Source organism: Phytophthora infestans, genomic scaffold (assembly GCF_000142945.1).
Source record: "Phytophthora infestans T30-4 supercont1.16 genomic scaffold, whole genome shotgun sequence".
NCBI lineage: Eukaryota > Oomycota > Peronosporomycetes > Peronosporales > Peronosporaceae > Phytophthora > Phytophthora infestans.
The window spans coordinates 953,640-964,453 of NW_003303743.1; positions in this window are offsets into that span (position 1 = coordinate 953,640).

The window sequence follows — 10,814 nt, forward strand, 5'->3', positions numbered from 1 at the left end:
CCGCCTCTTCGTTCTGCTCCCCGACTGGAACTGAACCGTCGGTCACGTTTGAGCCCTCGTTCTCATTTGAAACGATCGTTCCTAGCCTGTCAGGCAGATCGTTCCTTTCTTCATTCAAGAGATCTTTCATCGTGATGGCCCCTATCGTTCCCTTTCTCGCGCGATGATACAGCCTCGACAAGCCGTCGGCGTGCCCCATGGACGTTCCCGGCTTGTGGTACACTTTAAACCTCAGTTGAGACAACTCCGCAGCCCATCGTGCCAACTTCGCATTCGACGTCCTTGTGTTGTCACTAAAAATCCACGTAAGGGCTTGATGATCCGTAAACAGGTCAAACTCACCGTGGTCGAGATAGCACTGAACTTTCGCGTCGCCCAGACGATTCCCCAGCACTCAATCTCGGTGGTGCCACAGGTCTTGTTGATCCAATTCCTTTGAGATCCTACCAACATCTTACTCGCGTAGGCAACCGCTCGGTCACGTTTGTCGACTTCCTGCATCAGACAGGCCCCTACTGCCAAATGGGACGAAATCCACATAGAGCTTGAACCTCTTGCTGAAGTTGGGATATATCAGAATAGGAGGTTTCACCAAAGCCCTTTGTAGTTGTCGGAACGCCACTTCGCAATCTTCGTTCCATTGGAAGTCCACTTCTTTCTGCTTTAGTCGTTCCAAAGGGGCGGCAATAGCAGCAAACCCTGGTATATAGCGTCGGAAGTAGCTTGTTAGTCCTAGGAAAGCACGAACGGTGTGAAGGTCGTGCGGCCTCTCAATATCCATCACTGCCTTCGCTTTCTCGGGGTTCGGTAGTATACCCGTAGGCGTAACTATGTGTCCCAGGAACGCTACTTGGTCACGTCCCCAGTGGCACTTCTTCATTTTCAGCTTAACGCCCGCCGATCGGAATCGTTCCAACACTTGTCTTACTCTAATTAGGTGAGTAGGGAAATCGTCACTAAACACCACGCTGTCGTCCAGATAGACGAGGCACGTCCTCCACTTCAGGTCGATTAGGACGTTCTCCATTAGTCGTTCAAACGCAGGAACGGCGTTGCATAACCCGAAGGGCATAACAAGCCATTCGTAAAGGCCAAATTTGCTCGTAAAAGCCGTCTTCTCCATACTGTTCGGTTCCATCGGGACGTTCCAGTATCCTGAAGCAATATCCATAGTGGAAAACAGCTTGGCGTCCCCAAGGACGTCCAAAATGTCGTCGATCAATGGCATCGGGTAGCTGTCCTTGACCGTGACCGCGTTGAGCTTCCGATAATCAATACAGAATCGAATCCCGCCGTCGGGTTTTCGAATCATCAGTACGGGGCTAGCCCAGGGACTATTTGAGGGTCTGATCAGACCAAGCGCAAGATATTCTTGGATCTCCGCTTCCACTACGTCCCTTTCAGCCTTCGAGACTCGATAGGGCGGCTGCTTGATCGGCACACTCGCTCCCGTATCGATGCTGAACTTCAAAAGGTCCGTACGCCCCGGTGTCTTGGACGTCTCTACGAATAAATCCTTCAGACCACCTAGCATCTCGGCAAATAGCCTCCTTTGTTCCGCTCCCAGCGACGAATCTTGGAAATCCACTTCAAAATCGTCGTTTTCTTCGTTCAGCATTGCGGTGGCTATTTCAACGTCAGCGGGTCCTACTTCCGTTCCTTCGTTGTTGCCAGCGGCACTTATCGCCGCGCTTACTTCATTCGTCGTTCCACTTCGGACCTTCGTTCCAAAAGCAGATTGAGGAACGAGAGTTACAGCTGCCACGTATGCACCCGACGGAATTTCAACTTCTTCGGAGGACGCGTTACAGACTTCCACTAAGGCCATCCCATTCCGCACGGAGCACAGAGTTCGGGCCACTCGCAAGTTCTCATCGGTCCCTGGAACGCCTTCTACCAGTACAGTGGAGCGATCTCTCATCGTTCCACGAATTTTAGACTTGACCAGCGCTAAGTGACCAGGCTTCAAGCGAACTGCTGAAGTCGTTGTGACAGCATAAGTCTCCTCCACTCTCGAGATGCCCAACGGGATCACCTCTCCCGTCCCTTTCAGTGTCATCGTTTGGTTTTCGAGATCCATCACTGCTCGAAACGAGCGCAACGAGTCTGTTCCCAATATGGCATCCACGAACAAATGGTCGACTACCACAAACGGAAGAGTCATATCGATCGTTCCAAGTGTTATTGGGAGTTCGACCACGCCACGTACTCGTATCTCGTGTCCCGAAACGCTGTCTAGGCTTCCGGTGTAGTGTGGTGTTGGAAATCCCACGTGAACTCTAGCTACAGATGTAGTTAGGATGTTCCCACAACAATACGTCTACTAGGATAGTAAACGATCGTTCGGGCGGACCTGAAGACCCCAGTTCTGCCCTTGCACCGGGACAAACTGGACCTTGTAAACTACTTATATAGGCCAACCAGTAAAAATAAGAACACGCTACTAGCACGAGCAAAACTAGCAGGTGTTTTGAATCCTCGTGGTCCCAACAGCGAAAGGGTACCAGGCACGGGTAAGCCTTTTACGAGATCACCGAGTGTTCAACACTCGGTTGGAAGAATAAAAGGGAGGCAATTAAAGCACTCCCAGTCGTGCAAATAGGCAACAATAAGCCGTCACGTAAAACCTCCCGATAATAATCGGCCAATGCACAAGTCTCTTGGCCTTGCCGGGTGAACCCTCGCTACAGAGCTTCGAGCTCACCGACAGGCATAACACACTCAAACAAGCTTGACCAGACGCTTACCTTGAAGCCGGACGTCGCTGTGTGCTTGAGTAGAAATTCTGTTCTGTATTTAAGCTTACCCTCTCGGGTCTATTCCTAATAAGAAGTCCTAATCAAGTATACAAATATCACGTGAACAATGATCCGTTATGGATCTTCTTGCATGCCAAGCGTCGTCTGCACCGTCGCATGAGCATCTTTAACGGTCCGCGCCCTGTCCCAGACGGTGAACGTGTCTTGTAATGGTCGCTGAGTCTTCCGCGAACTCATCCCAACAGCCACTGAGGGTTCGTACCGTAGATGGTCCGCTGAATGCGAATCCGGCCAGTCCATTATTAATAATAAGGACAGCCTGGATTCAGTGACATATGGCCGTATCCAATGCTTCGTTGAAAGCTCGGGAGTGACGCCGTCGAGTCGCTGGCACCTTGGCGTCTCCGTACATCACCTGACCGAGAATTCGTCGCTTGAACATCTTGGGCGGTGTCACGTCTTTGTCGACGGGTGATAATCCGCAACTACGGAGAAATCACTACACCACATATATTATTAAATCATGTCCAATGGAACTCTTCCAAAACCTACACAAATGCAATCACAGACACAAATTTGAAAGTGAAATGTGTTGAAATATATGTCGAATTTGTGATATGTCTGCTATCATACCAAAATCAACACTTTTAACGTTATGGGTACATGTACGCGAACCATTCACCTTTTTGATGGCTAGGGCCCAGTGACTTGTGCTAGCGTGCGAGCACCGGAATGCGCGCTTAAAGAAGCAGGTGTTGTTGCTTCTACGGCTGCGTTGTATGTATGCTTTTGATCGCAATGTTCTGACACATTGATCCTGCTAAGTCTCCCTGGTACACGTTGTATGCTAGTCGAGATCGTGGAACTGCTCAACGAGAGATAAGAGGCCAGCAATAGTAAAAGCAACGCTAAATGTATTCGTGAGATCCTGTTTGTGATGCATTATGGTACGTACGCTCAACTTGAGGCGTAGTGAAGCCCGGTCCTCTATCAGCATTGCGGCGGCTCATGGCAGGAGTATTTAGAAGTGGGCATGACTGACTGGACACTGATAGCTGTACCAGAAATGAGGTACAACGATTTTGCGTCGACACATTTTGTGGAGACAAGAACAACGTCTTAACATTTTACTACCGATTTGTGACAACGAATACGTCACAGCTATGTCAGACGCAAAAATCGGTTTGTGTAGGTTTTGGTAGAGCTCCAATAACGAAGAATAAAATCAAAACACGAAAAATCTAAGCTGAGAACGTATTTATATATTACATGTTTTAATACCACTGGAACTATAATTCGTACTTAAGATAAAGAAAAAATCGAACTTAAGATGAGAAAAATTCAAACTTAAGATAAAAACTTTGTACCTAAGATAAAGATAATTTCGTACTTAAGATAAAGAAAAATTCGTACTTAAGTATAATCTTATGCCCGTTCCTGAAATGGGTTTATTCCCCCTGCCGGTTTTCTTGCCACCACGAGAAAATGCTCGGTCGCTTCCCTGAATGAGGGGCTTCGCAGGTTTCAGCCGCAGCCTGAAGCAGATTTTCATAGACTACCCGGTCCTCGCGGTATAACCGGCCAATCTCCGTCTGCGTGCCAGCCAGGAAACCTTCAGCCCCTGCATAAGAAAGGATTTCAAAGCCTCCTGTTTGCACCTCTTTAAGGGCTTGAGGCGGAACCGTGAAATAACATTCCGTAAACCCTCGGTTCTCATCCAGCTTTAGTTCAGTTAAATAATCATAAATCTTATCCAGTTCCCGGAAGGACTCACTGAATTCCGTAACTCCGGCCTTCAGCGTCCCCCACGAATTGATATAACCAAACAAAACGATCCCCCCGGGCTTCAGAACCCTGTAAGCCTCTTGAATCACCCGGAGCCGCTCCTGTTCCTCCAGGATATGATAAAGCGGTCCTAACACCAATGCGGCTTCAAAAGATCCGTTCTCCAGTCCTCGCAGTTCACGTGCATCCCCGCAAATATATCCACCTGCCTCCAAACCCAACCCGTCAATTTGCGCGGCCGCAAGCTCGAGCTCTTTCGCGGACAGCTCAAACAAGGTGACGTTGTAGCCCTGCTTCAGCAATTCCACGGCATAACGCCCCGGTCCGGACCCGATATCGCAAACCCGGCCTTTCTCAGGGAAATATTTACGGATCAGATGTTTCGTGCTCCGGAATTCAATCCCGCTGTAAGGACGATTCAGCCGCTCCCATTCCTGACCGGCATTTTCATCATAATAGCTTTTAACAACTTCACTCATCTCTCTCACCTCATTCAACAGATATATAAAAAACCGGCTTCTTACCGTAAGGCTCGGAAGAAACCGGGTTGGGACAGCTCATGCTAAATTAGCGATTAAGGTTTTAGAATGCTTAGCTATATCTTTTGGAGTTTAAAAACAAATTTCCAGGTTGCCGTCTCTCCCGAATAACGGCCGCGGTTTTCAGTGACCGTCACATTCAGGGACTTGGTGATCGTTTGGGTTACCGACGAGGCTTTCACGGACAGCTCTTTGCTGCCCGATTCCGGGATTTTATCCTGTTCTTCGGCATATCCCTTCAGTTTGATAGAATCCGTTTTGTTTAAACTCAGTGTTACTGATGCCCCTTCCTGGAGCCCCTTGCCGTTGACATACCCGTCATAAACCCATTCGTTACCTACATGGTTGTTCTCTACCAGCTCTGCACGGACGAGGGTAACCTTTACTTTCACCTTGGCTGCGGCAGCCGAAACAGACGGAGGGACCGCCAATGAACAAACAAGCAAGGCTGCAGTAACCCATTTAGAGAATTTGCTAAACATGAGAGTGCCTCCCTCAAGAATTAAAATGTCCCTAAATGTATTCTGCGTGTAGGTCTATTTTCCTACCGAATAAGGAAATATTTCGGTAATTTTTTTAAAATTAGCAGGGCTGCTCACCTAAAAAAGGTAATACGTTCCACGTCACCAGCCACATCACCGGACCGTTTGCATAATTAGCTCCAGAACCGTCCTAAGCGAAGCTTGGTTATCATGGCTCTTCATACGGGCTTTTATTTCTCCGCGGTTATGATACAGCTGCTGAACGGCTTTCACAAACCGAATATCGGTGATATCTTCCTCAAGGAGAACGTCCGCGTAACCCGCTGAACGAAACGATTCCGCATTCAAGAGCTGGTCGCCGCGGCTCGCCGCTTTGGAGAGCGGAATAAGCAGCATAGGTTTGTTTAACGCCAGAAATTCAAAGATAGAATTGGAGCCCGCCCTTGAAACAACAAGATCTGCCGCGGCCAGCACATCCGGTAGCTGCTCTGTTATATATTCAAATTGGGCATAACCTTCCTTCTCGAGCCCCGGGTCCGTTTGTCCTTTACCGCACAGGTGAACGATCTGGAAATGAGGCAGCAGCTTCTCCAGATTATTTCGGATCACCCGGTTCAGCTTGGCTGAGCCCAAACTTCCGCCCATACATACAATAATAGGTTTGCCAGCTGACAAACCGCAGAATGCCCTTCCTCTTGCTGCCGACCCGCTGAACAGTTCATCGCGCACAATCGCTCCGACATGGACGGCTTTGCCGTTCTTCACATGCCGGGCTGCTTCCGGAAAAGTTACGCAAACCTTCCGGGCAAAAGGCAGGGCAATCCGGTTGGCCAGACCCGGCGTGATATCCGATTCATGGATGATGACGGGCACCCGGTTTAAAGAAGCGGCCAGGACTACCGGGACGGATACAAATCCACCTTTGGAAAATACGATATCCGGTTTAAGGGTCCGGATGGCCCGGTGTGCTTCGGCCACGCCTTTTACTATCCGGAAAGGGTCCTTCAGATTTTCCATATCCAGATAACGCCTTAACTTTCCCGTTGAAATGCCCGTGTAAGGGACATTCGGAAGCCCGGCGATAAGCCCGGCTTCAATTCCGCTGCGTGAGCCGATATAATACGTCTCGAAACCCCGCTCCTGCATGGACGGGATTAAAGCCAAATTGACCGAGACGTGGCCAGCGGAGCCCCCGCCGGGGAAGACGATTTTCTTCCGCTGCGGGCTTCGGATTTCTGAATCCTCCGGCCTATTCGCTTACGATGGCAATCAGCTCGCTTAAATCGCGGATCTCGTATTTCGGTTTGGCCTGCGACGTATTCGGAAGTCCTTTAGGATTAAACCAGCAGGTATCAATGCCGTAGTTTACTCCGCCTTGAATATCCGAAGTTAACGAATCCCCGACGATCAGCACCGATTCCTTATCCGTAAGCTTCAGTTTGTGAAATGCATAATCGAAGAAGCCGGTATGAGGCTTCTGGTATCCAGTGTCCTCGGAAATAATAATCTCCTCAAACACATCCTTCAGCTCGGAGCCGCCGATTCGGCTCAGCTGGACTTCGCGGATGCCATTGGTCACAATGGCCATTCTAAAGCCGTTTTGCCCCAGATAGCGGCACAGCTCTACAGCTCCCGGAAGCAGGAAAAAGCCTTCGCTCAAATATTTCACATAGGTATTGCTCATATCCTCTGCATTCATAGAAAGGACCAGCTGCTCCTGCTCAAGCAGTCTTCTGAAGCGTTCAGTACGCAGCTCGCCAATCTTCACAATCCCCTGCTCCAGCTCCTTCCAAAGCTTGCCGTTAATCAGCTTATAGCTGGCAAACAACTGCTCTGTGGATTCCAGTCCCGCTTCCTCAAACGTACGGGTCAGAGCATGCGTTTCGGATTGTACATAATCAAATAACGTATCATCGGCATCAAATAAAATCGTTGTGTAGGGTCTCATCTTATTCTCCTTATGTGACAATTTCCCTTGTTGAATTCAAGTTAAACTACGTACGACTTTCGCCCAGTACCGTTTGAATGAGCCGAATCTGACTCTCGGGAAGACCCTCCGGCCATTTTCCGATTTCACAAAACCGATAGTCCGAAATCTCTTCATTCGAGCGGAAGGTCCCGGACAAGAATTTGGCTTTGTAAAGGAGCTCAATCCGGTCGGGTTTGGTCGAATAAACCGGTTTGGCCACTGGCTCTACCTTAACCTTAAAAGCGGTCTCTTCAAAAATCTCGCGTTCCAAAGCCTCTCTCGGGCTTTCCGGCTGCATCCAGCCGCCTGGAATTCCCCAAGGCTCATTACGGTAAGTATGCTTGAGCAAGAGCACGTCTCCCTTGTCATTGTTGACGACGACGAGAACCAGCCAGCAGAAATTGCTCTGCGCACGATAACCCAGCCAGTCCTTCAAGCTTTTTAACGGAAAATTGCGTATACATCCAGACCAGCCACGCGCTCGAGAAGTTTTCGAATCAGTCTGGAAAACATAAGAAGGTCATTCCTCTCACCTTGTTTTAAATATTAGCCTGCAAAATAACGGTCGTAAAAGGACACAAGTCTCCTGCAGAGCGGCCAGCGACTCCCGAGTCGTTCTTAAGGACAGCATGTGATCAGCTCCTTCTATGGGATACAGCGTGACCTTGTCTGATGCTTGGGCGGCATCCACACTTGTCGGACTAAACACCGGGTCAGCGGTTCCATAAACGGCAATGCATTCCGAAGCCGTCATAAAAGGAAGCGTACGGTCAAGCGGGGTGAGATAAAATTGGCGGACCTTCTCTTCTTTCAGCTTCTCTTGTTTATTTTATATACACACCGCCCCCGATGCTTTTGCTTACAAAATACAGCTCTGTATATTGGGTTTTGATTTGTCCCAGGGCATTTTTACACTCATAAAGCAAAATATTAAGATCATCGAGGTCGAATGCGGTTCTTGCGCTTTGAAACCCGTACTCCAGCTTAAGCACATCATAGTTATGTTCAAATGCAGTCTGGGCCGCGTAATGCAGCAGAGGCAGGTCACAGGAATAAGCTTTTCCCGGAAAAAGGACAACCAGTTTATCCCCGTTCCCCCAATAATATCGGTGCTCCACATTCCGCCCCCAAGCCGAGGGCATTGAAATGACACTTTGCTTCATGGGCCGCCTCCTAAATCTTTTTCCTGATTATAACATCTTGAAACCCGAGATTAATATGCGCTATAAAAAAAGAACAAGCCCGCAGAGAAATCTGCAGGTTTGAACAAACGATTACATTAATGCTTCTATTCATGCTCCGACTCCTGATTCGGTTAAGGATTCCTCTTGGACAATTAATCGTTCTCGAGAAGCTCCACCAGAACCTTTAAATCCTTCACGGTATCCATGTAAGCATAACGGCCGCCGGTGTATTCCCCTTTTTGCAGCAAAGGGTAACCGCTTCCATGGAACTCCAGCACTTTCTCTTTCATGCCCTTGATCCCGAAGGCGATGTGGTGCGGTCCTTCCCCGTGTTCCGTTAAGAAATCCCGCCAGACGCTAGGCTGCTCATCGGGTTCAATCAGCTCGATCTGCAGCTGTCCGCAGTCAAAGAAAGCCAGCTTGGCCCGTGCCGGACAGCTCTCTCCCCGGTATTCGGTTTGAGCCGCTTCAACGGGGTCTGTCCAAGACCATTCCGGCTTCTCTACGCCCAAGAATTGGGCATAAGCCTCGGACACCTTCTCGATGTCTTCCACAATGATACCGATTTGCGTAACGACCTGCGTTCCCAGCAATCCTGAACTCATTCTGAACTCCTCCTTGAATGGGGTTTGTTATCCTTTAATTATTTCCGCCAGAAAGTGGTACATCCTGCTTTATCCAAGAGATTAAATTGAATGATCTGCTCAAGCAGGGAGTAGTCGACAGGGCTGCTCCAGGGGATACGAATTAGATGTTTGGTGTGCTCATATCCGGACTGAACAATTTCCTCAGCAAAACGGCTGATTCCTGCCGCTTCAGGAGCAACGGCCAAATGTTTTTTGGATACGCTGAAACCGATAATATAAGTGCCGTGATCCGTAAACATAGGCTGGTTCCATGCGATTTTTGGCTGCAGGGACGGGAAAGCCTCAGCAACCCAAACTAATACCTCTTCTGTCCGCTTAGCATGCAGCGGGTCAGGAATGCTTGATAAATACGCCTTAAACGCCTCCATAATACACTCCTTGAAATTGGATGAGATGCTCAGTCCTCATTGTACCATTAATTGGAGATAAGGAGTTGGACGTATTAGAACTCCATTTCATCCCATAAAAAGAAGCTCAGCCGCTTGGTTCAGGGACTGACCCCTTAGCGTGAGACAAATTAAAACACCTTCAAGAGAATGCAACCATGTCGTAAGATATGGAGACAACCTTTGGAGGTGTTTTTTCGTTGGCAACAAGAGTCAGTTATCCCTTAGAAGTTAAAATGAAGGCGATTGAAATGAGAATGGCGGGTATACCGATGAAAGAAATCATGGAGCAATTAAACATACGAAATCGGACACAAGTAAAAACTTGGATGAGATGGTATCGTAGTGGCGAGCAGAATCGTTTAGAGCAGCCTGTAGGTAAACAATACAGCTATGGCAAGGGACCCGAATATACTTCAGAACTGGAGAAGGTTAAGGCTGAGAACAGGTTTTTGAAACAACAACTTGAGCTGCTAAAAAAGTACAGGGAACTGGAGAGGAGGTATCGTCAAAAATCATAGTGGAGTGGATGGAGTCTATCCGAGGAGAGGTCAGTGTGAAACAAGCTTGTGCATGGATAGGAATCCCTCGTGCAACTTACTATCGCTGGAAATCCGAGTATGAGAGCAAACTTGAGGACCCCTTGGTAGAGGAAATCCGCGAACTCTGTATCCAGCATAAATACCGTTATGGATACCGGAAAATCACCGCCTTGCTTCGGAGGGAGTACACGGTAAACCACAAACGCGTACAACGGATCATGCAGCGTGAAGGGCTGCAATGTCGTGTCAAAGCGAAAAAGCGGAAACCTACAGGGCAACCTATTCATGTTGCGGAGCATTTGTTAAAGCGACAGTTTGAAGCGGATGCGCCGATGCAAAAACTCGTAACGGACATTACGTATTTGCCATTTGGAGGAAGAATGTTGTATTTGTCGAGTATCTTAGACTTGTTTAACGGAGAGATTGTGGCTTACAGTATAGCTGACAAACAGGACACCGCCTTTGTACTGGACACAATACGTCAGTTGCCATGTTTACCAGGTGCAATACTCCATAGCGAT